The sequence below is a fragment of the Vanessa cardui genome, chromosome 22 (genome assembly GCF_905220365.1).
Source record: "Vanessa cardui chromosome 22, ilVanCard2.1, whole genome shotgun sequence".
Classification (NCBI taxonomy): Eukaryota; Metazoa; Arthropoda; class Insecta; order Lepidoptera; family Nymphalidae; genus Vanessa; species Vanessa cardui.
Genome location: NC_061144.1, coordinates 5,473,915 through 5,489,798, shown reverse-complemented (window position 1 = coordinate 5,489,798; position 15,884 = coordinate 5,473,915).

Here is a 15,884-nt window from a genome sequence, read left to right as displayed (position 1 = left end):
TCGATGTTGGTTTTGCTAAATATATACGAGCTGTTGCTCGCAGCATTGTACGCGTGAAAGTTAAATATACTATAAATTAACTTCAAATATTACATTATATAAGATATCTTTGTATACCAGTGGTATGTTTTCACCTGGGTAGGGTATAATATACAAAAACGCTGAAATACGTATTTAGTCATTTATTTAATCTCCGTAGGTATGACATATTTAATTAACATAAGAATTAATAACATTAAATGCTTAAATATATACAAATATGAACTAAAACTAGTTACTGTATAAATCTTGACCGCGTGGAATGGTGGCAAGAATGTAGCAGCATTTCCCCATTGAATCGCAATTCCGATCCTCTGGGCAAAAAACGCCCAGCCCTCCTGTCACCAGTGGAGGCAATGAGGCGAGGTGTTATACTTTTGATGAAGCTTTTTGCACCACTACTCCAAGGGCCAAGCGTTTCGACTGCGAATGAAACAAAAAAGTAATTTAATATAGTACACGAGTATTTAGTTACATTTTATTTAGTTACATATTAGTACCAATCTAAAAATTGATAGTTTTCACTTGGCTCTAATCGACTCCCCTATGTCAGATCATAAACAACTCTATTTGGAATTGAAGAAAATAAAATCACCACCAAAACAACGTAGACAGTATGAAGCAATAAACTATGAAAAGCTAGCCACCTTGGCGACTGAACTTGAGCTTGACAAGCATAATAATGATTACATAGAATTTGAAAATCAATTAAAAGAATTAATTTCTAAAATTAAGACAATAAAAACGAAAATTCTAAATCTCCCTCAAAACGATTGGATAAACAAGGAAGTCATTAGTGAGATAAATAATAGAAATGCCTTATGGATAGAATTAAAGAAGAACAAAGATGATGACAATTTGAAAATAAAATTTCAGATAACGAGTTCATATGTATCAAAGTTTATTCAAAACACAAAAAATAACTATTACTATAAAGAATTTACAAAATGTTATAAAAAGCCGAAGAAAATGTGGAACCTTGTAAATAACCTATCTAACAATAAAATAAAACAAGTCTGTGCTCCTTCAAAACTTTCCGTTGATAGACAACATATCACTGACCCAAAAGAAATATGTGAAATATTTAACAAATACTTCTCTACAATAGGACCTATGCTAGCAAATAAGATAATAAACACTTCTTACGATAATTTGTCCTATGTCTTACCTAAAATTAATCTTGAAACTGACCATGTTATGTCTAGTCTTGAACCATGTACAATAAGCGAAATAATCCATATAATACACAACCTTGACAGTAACTGCAGTGTTGGAATAGATGGTATAAACACAAAAGTATTAAAACGCATACTAAATCAAATAGCTAGGCCCTTAACACAATGTTTCAATAAGTTATTATTAGCAGGATCATTCCCAGATACATTGAAAATTGCTTGAGTAACGCCTATTTATAAATCTGGACCTAAAACGGATCCAGGTAACTACCGGCCCATATCTGTGCTACCAGTCCTATCTAAGATACTAGAAAAAATATTACACAATAGATTACATAAATACTTGGAAACAATTAATTTTATCTCTGAACGGCAGTACGGTTTTAGACCAAGAAGTAGCACACTTACTGCGACAATTGACCTAGTCACTAAAATTAAACACAGCATCGATACCAAAAATATAGTTTTGGGTATATTCATTGACTTAAAGAAAGCCTTCGATACTGTGAGCCACAAATTACTGTTAAAGAAGCTGGAAAGCATAGACATCCATGGTAATGCTTTAAAAATGTTCGTATCTTATCTAACTGATAGACATCAAGTGGTGAAAATTGAAGATTATCAAAGTAAGTCATTACCTTTAACTTGTGGCGTTCCCCAAGGATCTATACTAGGCCCTTTGCTCTTTCTGACTTACATTAATAACATCCAAGACCTTGGCTTACATGGATATATAACCCTGTATGCAGATGACACTTGTCTTTTCTATTTTGGACCATCTATACAGAATCTCATCCTTCAAGCTCAGGAAGACTTAAATACTTTAGCAGTATGGTTTCAACGTAACCTCCTAACAATAAATACGTCAAAAACATGCTACATTATTTTTAAAGCTAAAAATAAAGTAATTTTGCCACACGCACCCCTTACAATTAATAATGAACAATTACAACAAAAACACACTGAAAAATATCTGGGATTACGGATAGAGAGTAATTTAACCTGGAATACTCAAATTGAACATATAAGAAAAAAACTAACATCAATTACTGGCTCAATTCGAAACCTAGCCCGATGTATTCCGCGTGAGCTGCGTTATACCATCTATAACACTCTAGTCAAACCCCACTTACTATATCTCATTGAAGTTTGGGGAAGTACCACTAAAACAAGACTAGACAACTTACAAATAGCACAAAATAAAGTAATAAAAATTCTCTTCCGATATCCCTTTCAAATATCTACTACAAAAATGTATAATGAAACCAAAATAATGAATATCCGACAGCTCTATACATATAGTACATGTATCTTGATCAGAAAAATTCTTGACAAAACTATCCACACTAATATAAAATTTACCAAAGTAAAGAAACATATTAAACGTAGCACCCGACGAGCTAGCCTCCTTGTATTACCTAAAACTAGAACAGCACACAGTAAAAAAACCCTTACATATGAAGGAGCACAACTTTATAATAAAATTCCTGCTAACATAAAAAATGTAAAGTCATTCAAAGCATTTAAGACAAAACTGGCTAATTACATTAAAGCACAATCATTTTGAATAACAATAATAGTATAATTTGATATTGTATTATTATTGTTATTTAAAATGATTATTTGAACAATAACAAACTAATGCGTTGAATGGCTAGTTATTTAAGACGAGCACAAATGTTATCTTACTTTTTCTGTGTGTTCTCATGTAAGCGACTTTTGTCTTTTTGAGAATTAATGTCTATAAACCTAAACCTAGTTCTTTTATTTTAATGTACACGATTATTTAATTCACGTAGGTATGTTTTTCAAAATTGCTTCCTTAATGGGTTGCTACTCAATAAAACGATCCCACTCAGCAAATAGAAAGAGTCATGCACTCTAACTTTATTAGTTAATGATGAATGAGTCAGACAGTCAAAATATGTATTTTTATATAATATATTGTGTACTACATAAATGATACAATAAATTATTGACATTGTAATAACGAAATGACGAGCACTAAAATTGTTATCAAAAATCACATGTGAAAAATACAATATTAAAAAATAAAAATTATTAAAAATAAAATTTCACTATATCCGTACATGAAAAAGAAATATTAAACAGTCGCTTGGCTGAAGGTTTTCCCTTAAGTGACGATTTGTGTCAGGTCACCCTCCTTAAAGCCGCGTAAGAGAACTCCGTTCTAATTAATAAATGAACATTTTTATTAGCAACGGAGAAAACGATGAATGAAATTATTCGATGCAAAGAAAATCACTCGACAAACAGAGGAGAGAACTGGAGTTGTACCGAATTACTCTGTATTATATAAAGATTTTTAAATAGATGCCGTTCTTGAAACTATTCTTGGATTTTGATTCAACAGAATGTTTTAGCTTTAAACTCAATTTTAAGACGAAAGAGTTTCTTCGTCGATCTTTAAATCTTAACCGATTATTGCAGGTTCAAACCCAGGCAAGCACTACCATATTCCACCACACTTGGAACAGTGTGGTAGAATATGGTAAATAAATTGGCGTGAATACTGTACAGTGTGTAAACATTATAATAGTACAAATAAAAATAACATTGAAAAGACAACAAAGGCAAAAATAATAAATTAAAAATAAAACATCTAAAGTAAACAATGTTTTATTAATGTACTATAAATACTATGTCAATAAAAAATATTTACAAAGTGATAACATTCGTATTAATTAAGTGTTATTATTAATAAAATATATATATTATTTTTAATTTAAAAAAATATTGCTATTTTAATGCCAATATCAAGATTATTCGTAATAAGTGGGTGGGTATATTCAAACGATTATTCTAAAATTTTGTAATTTTTTAATGAAACAAATCAATTCCACTGATAAATTCACAATAGTCATCAATATCGATTAGTTTATATATCATATACACAAACTTACTGAATCTAATAATGAGACATTAGCAATTCATCACAAACGTTGTTCGCGGGAATATTTGAATGCACCCGTCATTCCAAGATGGCCGACGCTATCCATGACGCGACTCTTTACTAGAGCGCAGTTTAAATAACATTGACACTTTTCCGACACGTATAAATAAACAAGATGGCGCGCCACGTGCTGTCAAATACAATCATTTGTGTATTTAATTTTATCATTTTGTATCAATCCTGGCAGAAATGATAATAATAGTTGGCACGCTAAGTAGCATAAGGCTGCCTTAACATCACACATATACAGAATACTAAAAGTACATACTAGTTGTATATGCGTAATGTTCAATTTTCATGGATCAATTACTTTTATTTTTAAAACTTTTATTTAAGTTACACAATTTAGTACTGATTATAAATATGGTATTAATTACAAAATTAAATAAAAACAAAATAGATATTTGTTTTCAGTAAAAGATGTACGTATTTTTATTATTATCTTGGATCTATTATTATCTCTAGTATTATTGAGAAAAAAATATTATTAATCAAAAGTTTTTATATAATCTTGAAAAGATGACTTATTGAACTCAGAAGGGCTTCCCCTTCTAATTAATTTAGGGTTGTTGTAGAAGTTGGATTCTATTCAGAGTTCACGTTCATTCAACTCCGGTTCTTGGAAGAAGTAAGATTTTTTATAATATAATAGATTGAATGCTATTGGAGCTGAGATGGCTCAGTAGTTAGAACGCATGCATCTTAACCGATGATTGCGGGTTCACATCCACGCAAGCACCACTTTATATATGTGCTTAATTTGTGTTTATAATTCATCTTGTGCTCGGCGGTGAAGGAAAACATCGTGAGGAAACCTGCATGTGTCAAATTTCATCGAAATTCTGCCTCATGTGCATTCCAACAACCCGCATTGGAACAGCGTGGTGGAATATGTTCCAAACTCTCTTCTTAATGGAAGAGGAAGCCTTATCCCAGCAGTGGGAAATTTACAGTCCGTTACTTTATAGGTTTATTATAAGACACAGAAATTATTATCTTATATCACATAGGAATAAATACAATATTGGTATCAACCGCTCACCACATATTATTATTCTTACAAAACACTATTATTGAAGGGAAGAAGGGAAAGACTATATAATGTAACTAAAACTTACGAATCGTTTTATCACAACGTAACATATAAATAAAAGCTAGTATTGGTCATTCATTATCAATCAATTACTGGCTATGACTATCACTTATAACGAAGTCTTTTGTTTATCTACTAGTGCAATATATATATAGTACCTACCTAATTTGTACCTACTACTTTTGTATACATAATCATAATTAATCAGTTGATTCCAATGTGAGTAAATATATACAATAGAGGAAATCGGCTGGCGTAAAATAATTGGAGCAGTGTAGTAATTTGTCTCCAGATTTACCTCTCAAGAGGAGAAACCTTTGTTTGACAATTTTATATTTGGGTCGAGATGGCCCAGTGGTGAGAACGCGTGCATCTTAACCGATGATTGCGGGTTCAAACCCAGGCAAGCACCGCTGTTTCATGTGCTTAATTTGTCTTTATAATTCATCTCGTGCTCAGCGGTGAAGGAAAACATCGTGAGGAAACCTGCATGTGACAAATTTCATAGAAATTCTGCCACATGTGCATTCCACCAACCCGCATTGGAAGAGCGTGGTGGAATATGTTCCAAAACCTTCTCCTCAAAGGGAGAGGAGGCCTTTAGCCAAGCAGTGGGAATTTATAGGCTGTTGTTGTTGCTTCATAAAAATATTATCTCAGATTATATACTAAAAGAATAATGCCATTTTATGAAATCGATATAAACGTTCCAAACATAAATCTCCTAGTTCATATCGGAAATAGTCTACATCGTTAGCTGAGGTCGACCAAAATCGTTGCAAAATAGAGCATATGACATTGGAAAATGATACCATTCGAAATTACCGCTTTATAATGACCCTTTGTTTGGGTATTACATTATGTTGACATAGAACAATGACTAAATTATTATTATTGACGGAATTATACATCGTTAACTAATACAGATTTACATAAAACCATATGTACAGTCAGAGTAAGAAAACCTTCGTCAGTTATCAAATTCATTCCTTTATCATGTCTTAAACTCTTAGTACCTTTTGGATCTAAACATCAAATCATTGCGACGCAATATGTCATTCTCAATCGGTGAAGCAGATTATCGCTCATACTGAGCACACGAAAATAGATCTTAAGGTGACGAACCTTATCTTACACTGACTGTACAAAGTTTTTCAAAGTTTTGGAATAGAAAAATAAAACGCTTTGAATGCATAAATGATTTATATCATATGTCTGATAAGCAATTTGAAGTTGAATCAGATAAAATAGTAAGTTTGAATAACCCTGGATCAAGAATATTACACTTGCAAAAAGTATTTATATCGCTATCAATATTAATTCGTATGATACTTGAAGGGATGTATGATATAGGACATATCGTGCGTAATAATTAACTAATACAAAAAATTGGAAGTGACTTGTATCGTAATCGAAGTATCACACAAACGAATCTTGAAACTTATGAACAATAGTAGTGCACGCGCTTTGTTTTGACGTACGGTAATTTAAATTTCGAACGGTCGCTATTTCCACAGTGTGCTTCTGGCTACGTACTATTATCATAGTTCGAATGAGTATGATAATACTGTTTTACGATTATCGCGTCCACGACACGAATAAAGTATCGATAAATTCGAAAGATTTGCTTGGGCGTTGTTATGTTTGTATCCGGTGGAACAAATATTGTAGATTTATTATAATTGTGTCGTTCGTGTACAGACCGTGGGATGGTCCGTGAATAATACTATGAGATATTTGTATATATTTTGTCTCTCTACAAACTGTTAAGATATCGATAGTATTTATGGTTATCAGAGATAATGAATAATACACAAAGTTTCAAATCTATCGATGTATCAAATAAAGACTAAATTAACTATTCGCATTACTAGTATTAATCATTTCACTAGGTCTGTTTTTTTTTAATGAGCGTTTTCAAATGGTATTTTAAATATAAACATCGAAAGCCTATGTCTTCGTTTCGTTTCTTATTAACCTTAAATAGGTTAGTAAGTTTATCTGTCTTTGTACTGTTATAAAAAAAAAAAATATTTTTCATTAAGATTTTGTTTTTTGGTTGACTAAATATATCATCCCATATTCGGATGTTTGTTCACAACTTTCATAAAAATAGACCTAACCTCGGCATAATACTATAATGCCAAAAAACTATTTCTTTGAATTCGTCACCAATTTATATGGTATCTCTATCACTACATAAGATAAGATAAATTACATGGAAATAATAATAGATGGAATTATACAAAACCTTCGTTTATAATAGCTTACGTTTCACTTTAAACTTAAGACATAAAGTAACTTGGAGATTTAAAGAAAAGGACCTTTTCTTAAAGAAACTTTCATTGAAAATTTCTGAAAACAGCAATGGTAAGAATAAAAGTTTTTAGCTGTTTATAACACTCAAAATTCTTAAAAAAAGAACTGTTTATTTATCATTTCGTTTAAAGTACATACACACATTGTACACCGTCTACCGACATACACTATTACACACACACATGTATTCGCGCTCGTAAGTACAGTCGGGGTAAAAAAAGGTTTGTCGCTTTAAGATCAATTTTCGTGTGCACAGTATGAGATAATCTGCTTTATATTGAGAATGACATATTGCGTCGCAATTATTTGATGTTTAGATCAAAAAAGTACTAAGAGCTTAATACTTGATAAAGGAATGAATTTGAAAACTGACGTAGGTTTTCTTATTCTGACTGTACATAATTCCTCGTCTTTACCGATAATTAAACAGCTAATAGGTTTATAGGTCTTTGTTTCAGTTGCAAGATACGACAGACACAAGAATTCGCGCGAGCTCACACTTGTAATTTTTATTTTCAGTAAATAAAAACACGATTAGTGAACAGTAGATAAATTCATTGCCCCTAATTGGGTATTTGCCAAGCGATAGCGAACAAAACACTGGAATAACTTCAGAAGGTCAAATGAGGGTTATCGGGATTTATTGTAATGGGCAGTTGGAAAAACTTTTGGGACCTCGCTTATCTCGAAGAAAGCAATAACGTTGGCGATTCCATAAGCTTGAATTTGTATTAGAGTATTGTTTTTTTATGAGTTTTAAATTTGATAACCAGCGGGTCGAATGAACTAATAAATGTTTTTTTCTGTGGGCAAATGTTCCACATTATGGTAGGATGTCACCACCAAGATCAATATTACCTAATCATTGCAGCGCCAAAACGCTACCCGCCTTGAAGACTAAAATGTTTTGTCACTTGTACCTCTTACACTTGCTTACTCAACTTCCCAACTGAAACATAATAATATGAAATATTATTATTTGAGAGTAGAATGTTTATGAGTAGGTAATACCTACTCAGTTTGGCTTGTAGGAAGTTTTACCAAAGTACTTATTAGTAGCGATCCCAATTATTTTTGCCTATAACTTGTACAATATTATAATACATACCATTGATTTTATTAGCTTAAACCTGTAACGGGGCTTTAATATAAATTGCAGGCATATACATAATATTCATAAACTATTGTATAGGCCCCACTTAATAGGGTCCTTTAGGTCCTTTAGGTCCTCAGCGAGATATGCCCTTTGGTGCTATTTCGGGATCTCTTGTGCCTTCAGAGTCCTGCGAGTTATCCGAATCGTCGTGCTCCTTTGAAGACATGTTTACGCATTATGCAATCTGATTATCATGACAATTAATGGGCAATCTAATTTTTCTAATAATAAAAATATCATAAAGAAAACATTTTGAACTTAATAATAAATCTTAAGTAGAAAATAAAACGATGTAAAATTGGAAAATACCTTTTATTATTACAACAGATTCATTACAAAAAAAACTCATTTGGTGTACTGTTATAGACCTATTAAAAGATCGTTAAAATCCTGACTAAAATAAGAATTTGTTCTATGGTTTAATCTTGGACCAATAATACAATATCTTTAACGTTACCTTACAAAATTAACGTCCTATGGGCATCGTTCTTTTACATTGTACAAACAATACGAACGAAAAAAGGCGGTTTCTAATATCACTACTATCAGTATACGACTGAAAAATACGTTTTTCTGTCAAACTCATACATGTAAATATTAAAATTCACTCAAATATGACATGTAAACATTGAAATATTCTGAATCGCAACGCATAATCGAAACTTCGCGTAAGTTGGCTTTACTTAATGGCAGCTACCTCCCGATGATTACAAATGCTCCGCTGACAACAATACATACATAATGTCGAATGAATAATGTCTTATTCCTGAGGTGTGTTAGTATTGTAAAAAATAGTTCTCTTAATGGTGCAAATGTCCTTTACCATTTCCATGAGGTGGCCCATTTGTTTTTGGCTTAACTACGTATAGAAAAAATCGATAAACATTTGTCCTATCCTGCTGTAAAGAGTTTCATTTCAAATAAAGATTAAGGTTTCTGATTCTGTTCACGTTGAACCGCAATTATGTAAGCTAAAAATTAAACAATGTCTTGTCCCTGAAGGCATTATAACTTCAAGGTTCAAATAATTTGGTCGTATATTGTATGGATGTAACTTGATAATTGGTCAAAGTGCAGCGTCTAATATTAACAATATTTGATAGATGGTCAGGTACGTTGCCACGTGTAATATAGGTTAAGCGTCACTGGTTCCTTTAACAGAGGTAACACCATTTGTCAATATGTTGGTACATCTGGCGTTCAGCCAGAAACGGATTTAACGAGCTCTATCTATTCAGGTTTAGGATTTATCTCGACTCTCGGAATTAAATTTGTGGTAAGAAATAATTTATTCCAGTAAGATTTATGTGGTTCCCAATCTGTCTCACCAATTGTATTATTGTGGCATTTATACTTGATCTTTGATGACATTTTGGCAATACTGATCCTGTTTTTAGTTAATTTATAGTGATTGAGTTTTTACATTTTTTATTTTACTGCTCATGATTTTTTGTGTTGTTCAGTGCCCTATCTATATTTCAGAGAAAAAGTAACAGCCTGTAAATTTCCCACTGCTGGGATTATGCCTCCTCTTCCATTAAGGACAGGGTTTAAAACATATTCCACCAGGCTGTCCGCATTGGAATGCGGGTTGGTGGTATGCACATGTGGCAGAATTTCGATGAAATTAGTCACATGCAGGTTTCCTCACGATTTTTTCCTTCGCCGCTGAGCACGAGATGAATTATAATCACAAATTAAGCACATATATACAGTGGTGCTTGCCTGGATTTGAACCTGCAATCATCGGTTAAGATGCACGCGTTCTAACCACTAGACCATCTCAGCTCATATTTCAAAGAAAAACAATCATATTAGGAAAAAGTGCCTCTGTTTTTCATTAGAATATGTGAAGGTAACAGAATACCCTACGTATTCTGTCTGGAACCTATCTTTACTAAATTGCGAAAGTATAACATAAGATAAAGAAAATAAGGGTCAGATCGTTATTTGAAAACTGTAAGGCAGATGAGCCATACATAAACCTTTCGTTTAAAAAGTGTACCCAACTATCTGTTCATCCTGACTTCTTATTAAGCTTATACTAAATGACCCCTCACATTTTCTCCACGTAAAGTTATATAGTTACAGTTTTGTGAAAAATGATAGACTTATATCTAATTATATATTTTATTAGAAAACAAATGGATATAAATTACAATCATTGTCATATTTATATAACGCAAAGAAAGGAGATGCTAAATAGATACAATTTTTTTTTCACTTTTAAGGAAATAATTGAGTAATTTTGGAAATAAGTTAGTTTTCATAACTAAATAGCACTGTATATATAGACATTTTAATCAGTATTGTATTAAGTTTATGCATAGGAACAGGCATACGAAAGTCACAAAACTACAGCAAAACGCTCGGTTGGATCATAATTCGTCATAATCAATCAAACACGATTGGACGTTGACAGCGTAATTATGATTCCATACTCGGCGCGGTTAATCACAATTGTTGGCCGTCAAACTATCTGAGGAATTATTGAGCATTCCGAATTGACAGCAATCATTAGAACTATGTTTAATGTGTCTTTTTTGTTTAGATGTAGGAAATTGCATTTCGTTTTTTTTTTTTTCACTGTTATATTTAAGCTCCAAAGAATGTCTCTTTTTTGGGGAAATTATCTTTAATTTATATGTTTTTACAAGCTTTTATTTAGTTTCACCTGTCCCGTTGTCTGTCGTTCTGTAATCAAATCTTGCAACTTAATTTTGATCCACTTCCCGATTTCCGATTGAGCTGAAATTTAGAATGCATGTATAAATCGGATGACAATGCAATGTTACTGTGACATAGAGCCGATCTGATGATGAAGCTGGAAGGTGGCCATAGGAACTCTGTGAATAAATGATGCAACCCTATCGAGTTTGATCTCATTACATTCGTCTTGACGAGTACTTTGATACTATATGGTAACCAGGGTCTGATGTTGGAGTTGGAAGGTCGCCATAGGAACTCCGTAATTAAACGACGCAACCCCATCGAGTTTGGGCTCATTGGATTAGTCTTGACGAGTACTTTTATACTATATGGTAACCAGGGTCTGATGTTTGAGCCGCAAGGTGGCCTTAGGAACTCCGTAATTAAACGACGCAACCCCATCGAGTTTGAGCTCATTGGATTAGTCTTGACGAGTACTTTGATACTATATGGTAACCAGGGTCTGATGTTGGAGCCGGAAGGTGGCCATAAGAACTCCGTAATTAAACGACGCAACCCCATCGAGTTTGGTCTCGTTTGATTCGTCTTGACGAGTCTCTTGCTTTCGTCCCATATTAATTATTAAAAATAGAGGTACTAAAAAGTTAAAAATAAAATTAAAGAAAAAAAAAACCTTTTTAAAAACAAGCTTTTATTATTTGTTTATAAAATGAACTAAACAGTTAAAAATAAATTAACTCTATTAAGAAATATAATACTTTGTAACTTGATTGTAACCTTTAACGACAAATAAGCGTCTTCGTCTAGGACAAAATAATTCCATATTGTACAAATTTATTTAATTTTAACACTAAAACTTTTCACCATACATAATTATTCAATCTCGTCCGCCTTTATCGTCTTTATCATAGTCCCCATTTATAAATAAAAGCGTGTTACATTGTGATAGTTTGAGGAAAATGTTGTGTTGTATCAAATCAAGTTACAAAGTGTTATATTTCTTATTAGAGTTAATTTATTTTTAACTTTTTAGTTCATTTTATAAACAAATAATAAAAGCTTGTTTTTAGAAAGATTTTTTTTCTTTAATTTTATTATTAACAGGCAGAATTACAATTTAAGTTCGAAGAATATATAAATATTTTTTAATAATTTTTGTTTGATTCAAATAATCATCATAATTCGATTATGGTATTCATATCAATATTATTTTGAATATCCAGTCCAGTAGATTCCAGTAAATATATTTATGGTGTTGGAATGTTTCTGGGTTCGAGATTCCTTAGCCGGCCAGGATGGTATTCGGTCAGTCGGTTCTTTATCGGATTATATCTATAGGAATAATAATTAAACGCCATTTTAGGTTGGAATCTATAATCTTCTTACAAGTCACCATTTTTACTCTCTTCACCAGTGTTTTCAACAGTCTTTGGCGTCATCTATTGTGCAATTGTAGTCTTCCAATTATTGGTCTTTCCTTGCATTATAGAAACAATTCATTCCTCCGTATTATAGAAACAATTAGGCTAGGTTTTAAACATTGTAACGTAAAAATTGGCTCACATGAAAGGACATTCACTCCATTTTCATACTTCTGAACTTGAAGGGATTTCTTGTGTATTTATTGAATACAGATAGGGGTGGAGGGAATTGCAATATCGCTATAGATGCAGGAACTTTATTACTTTGATGTATGAATATATGGCACCATAGACTTCAGTGCGCTTCATCTATAGAGCATCTGTAAACACAAATCTTCTAATATGATTGAATAACTTTGGATTAATGTATGTTAACTTATATAGATCATCTCTATCAATGTATTGCTGACGGGTTGAGTTGGGTTGATTGACGTTTTCACTAAGTAACAGCTCCCGGGTTTCGATAATTTAATTTTGATGTTTTATACATATTGCATCACGATAATTACTCCGAAATGTTTTATGAGTTCCTCGTTGACTATAAGCCCTTAATTTTCTTTTTGTTCTTGCTCTTTGATGCAATTATATTTCCTTTGCCGCATCAGCTAAGGTTCGGCAATTTTAGACCTAAAGTCTCCGTTGTTATGGTGTACAATGCCTTTTTAAATATAAATGTTTTGTAAGATCCCAGTAGTTTCTTTGTATCCTGGTATGCTATTTACCTACGGCATCTAGGTAATTTTTTAGTTCTTTTGAGGATCGAGCTAGAATGTAGTCTATCAGCCATACCTCTATGCCTTTGGGTGTGATTATGATTGGACATTTTTTTGGTATGTGGAATATGATTTACAGCGCCTTGTTTCATTCTCGCCTAGGGTAATGATGTTTTCGAGGGCCCTCAAGGCTGTCATATGGCTAATTATAATATTTTATAGAGGTTGAAAGGCTGAAGCAGCGTGTAGATGACGAAATTTTTTTTTTTAATTTTTGATCACTATATGAGTATGGTTAATGTAGACATGTTTCATATATGCCTTTTTGGTCTATTAATTTATTGGTCTTATAATTAATATTTGCATAAATTAATTGATTATAATAATACGAAAAATAAATTATTATTTCACTAAGTAAATTAACGGGAAACATAATACGGCGCTTCTTTGTTTTATATTTAATCAAAAAGATCAATTAATTGGACGAACTGAATCAAGAACATTTGCAAATATCAGGTCTTAGCAATTATTTAAATTAATATCAAATGTATACAGAATATCATTTTATGGAACAAGACTCATACTCACCTATAAAAGTAATACAGTATGTTGATGGTAATGAAACTAAATGCCATGTATATGAGCTAGATGCAATATATATATATATATATATATTCTTGGGATGGTCACGGGTTATAAACAAACAATATTCTTCTTGAATCCAGATTTATTTTGTTAACATTGGTTTCACATTAATCAGTGTTTCAAATTATACATCTAATATCTTATATTTTAAAACTAGTCTATCGTTCTCATTATTCAAGAATGATCCATTACATTCAATTCAAACATTGCCGTCGCATTCTAATAAATTATAGTTATACAATGTGTAAAAAAATAATAACTCTAACAATATATATATATGTATGTATATTTGTAAATACTTCAGTATACCTCAAAAATATAGGAAAGAAATGAATGTAAGTTCATATTATGCAAGTAATAAGTGATGCATGGTTAAAAAACCACAAGGGGCTGATTCATTCAGTGCGGTAACCAATAATATTTTACTGGGATCCTTGTCATCACTCCAAGGGGTTATCGTTTCTATAATGGCAATTTAATTAATTATTTTTTGTATTGGTTGGCGGACGAGCATACGGGCCACCTGCTTGTAAGTGACCACCATCACCCATAGACAATGAAGCTGTAAGAAATATTAACTATTCCTTACATCGTCAATGTGCTACCCACCCTGGGAACTAAGATGTAATGTCCCTTGTGCCTGTAGTAGCTGGCTCACTCACCCTTCAAACCGGAACACAACAATACTGAGTACTATTATTTGGCGGTAGAATAACTGATGAGTGGGTGGTACCTACCCAGGCGGGCTTGCACAAAGCCCTACTAGCAAGTAATCTTTCGTTCTCAATGTAAATAATATTTTAATAAATGGATTAAATATCAAAGTTGTCCAAAATATGGCAAAGACTAAAATATTTTTAATTAGTAATTCCATGAAAACGGAGGATTTTTTTTTTTGTTTAAAAGAAAATATAATTAAATTGATTTGTATTTTTTTGTTTATAAAGAAAAAATATTTTTATTAATTTGCATTCACCATACATATTTATATATTCGATAATAACTCAGCTATATTGTGCACTACTGAGTTTACAACTTTATTTTACTTAACAACTTATTGCGACTTTAATTTTACTTCCATAATTCCGATTACAATTTCGTCTACGTTGAAAACGCCATTTACAAATCCATAGTGATTATCAATCATCATCATCCACTACTGGACATTGGCCTCGAAAATAGCACGCCACTGTGATCGATCTTCGGCTACTCGCGTCCAGCTTCTGCCAGCCGCCTTGCGTAAATCATTCCACCGTGCCCGAGGACGTTCTACACTACGTTTGCCAAGACGCGGTCTCCACTCTAGAACACGTTTTACCCAACGGTTATCAGTTCTGCTACAAATATGGCCAGCCCACTGCCACTTCAGCTTACCTATCCGGTGGGCTATGTCGATGACTTTGGTTCTCTGACGGATCGCCTCATTTTTGATGCGATCTCGCAGAGTAAATATGATAATAATGATATCGCGTCAATTTGCTGTTAAAAGGTGTTTATTTGACTTTTCCCCCTTAATGAGTTAAATAGAGTAGGTACATGCACACATGCAGACAGTAAATATTTTTTCAGTGCCTTTGACAACGTTCAAGACAAGACAAGAAAGGCTGTGTTGTTCTATCTCTTTGTGATTATTTAAACAAAACAACATCAATGTTAAAGAGATTTGGACTACAGGCTTT